Here is a 1,680-nt window from a genome sequence, read left to right as displayed (position 1 = left end):
CTTATGTGTATATGAGATTGTGGTAATTTCAACAATCTTATAAATGATTGTGCAGGAACAGAGGATGAGGAGTACCAAGACTATCACGATCCTTATGCTGATCCTGATATGTGTGGATGAGGTTATCTACTGCATCTTTTGCATAACAGACTACCTTGCTTAGTCTATCTTTATATAAATAATATCAAGACTTGTATTTATGCTTTCCCAGGAATGTAATATTTTACACTATGGTCAGTATTACATTAAAGCATTAGTTAGGTAGTATCAGTGCCGCATGTGGCACAGATGTTAACGCTTTGTGTGTATTTATTATGTAGAAAACACCTTGTTTATATTTCTCTAGTTTGAAGTATTTTAATTAAATGCTCTGATGTGTCAAAAGGGAATTGTTCTTATTTTTCGAAAAAGAAAAAAAGATACACATATTTTCCGCTCCAAGATTTATCATCTCTAATGTAGTAATGTCACGTGATTTATTAGATATAACCACTTACACCTTTTTGTAAAAGGCGAGGCGTTACAATGGTTGAATTCTTTGGCTTCAGGGTCTATTCACAATTGGAAAGAGTTGGCCACAAAGTTCTTGAAAAAGTTCTTCCTAGCCCAAAGGACTAGGCAATTGAGGATGGAGATTCAAATCTTCCAACAAAAAGATGGAGACCTATTATTTGAGGTATGGGAGCACTTCAATGAGCTACTCCTAAAATGCCCACATCATAACCTATCTCAAGACGATAAGGTAGAAGCCTTTTATGAATGTTTGAATGATTCTAACAAAAGTCTTGTAGATTTAGCTTGTGGAGGCATGCTTATGGAGAAAAATAGTGTTAGTTTGTGATTGGCTGCATTCTGATGGACAAATCACTTCTATGTAATGATGCTTATTATACAGGGATGTTGTTTTATTTAGAGTCTACACCTCAGTTATAAGCTTCAAGAAGACTCTGTGCAAGATTCTAAACAGTGTTGTTTAGTTCCCATGCATCCGTCTGGACGACGAGATCTTTCCGTTCGGATGTCCCTCTGTGTCCAGAAGTTTCGAACTGCTCTCGGTTGCATCTGTCCAGACGTTTCAGCAACCTGTTCGAATGCCTTTTAGTGTTCGACAAGTCAAAAGATTTCTTTCCAAAACACAAATATGGGAAGATAGTTGCAACCATCCGGACGACGTGGCTATTCCGTCCGGACGCTATCCTTGATAAGGCAAGTCATACAAAAGATGTTCAATCGTCCAAACGTCAGACTCCATGGTTTGGACGCTCAAACCTTAATATGGAAATTGTATACAGCTGAAGCGCAACCGTCCGGATGCTAGGGCAACACCGCCTGAACGCGGCCCTATTCAGGAAAGAATTTCAAGCAAATTTGGAAAGCCGATTGCACAATTGTCCATCCAGACGCCCTTAGCTACCGTCTGAATGCGGCCTAGGAAAATCGTATCAGACGTGATTTAGGATTCTATAGTCTATAAATTGAGGCCCCTAGGCATGTAATTTGTAAGAATTCGGTATTGAATTCCTTAGTGCGTAGAGAGAATATTTTAGGAATTATTGTGCTAATTCGCTCACTCTCAAGCCGTTGCCAAGTGCTGTTGTTGTGTTGAAACTAAAGTCTATCTTAGGGGTTGGCCCTAAGGTAAATGATTCCATTGAAGACCCCTTCAAGTAGGTGACTTGC

At 39.1% G+C, this 1,680-nt stretch overlaps 1 non-coding gene across 1 annotated transcript; it reads right to left on the bottom strand.

Moving 5' to 3' along the window:
- Positions 1-619: 619 nt before the first annotated feature.
- On the bottom strand, positions 620-726 carry LOC133858982 (small nucleolar RNA R71). The gene has a single exon (XR_009898652.1). It is a non-coding gene; the product is annotated as a small nucleolar RNA R71 (small nucleolar RNA).
- Between the last annotated feature and the right edge of the window lie 954 nt (positions 727-1,680).

The sequence above is a fragment of the Alnus glutinosa genome, chromosome 1 (genome assembly GCF_958979055.1).
Source record: "Alnus glutinosa chromosome 1, dhAlnGlut1.1, whole genome shotgun sequence".
Taxonomy (NCBI): Eukaryota; Viridiplantae; Streptophyta; class Magnoliopsida; order Fagales; family Betulaceae; genus Alnus; species Alnus glutinosa.
The sequence above is the reverse complement of the archived record's forward strand: the minus strand, read 5'-3'. Positions and strand labels throughout refer to the sequence as shown.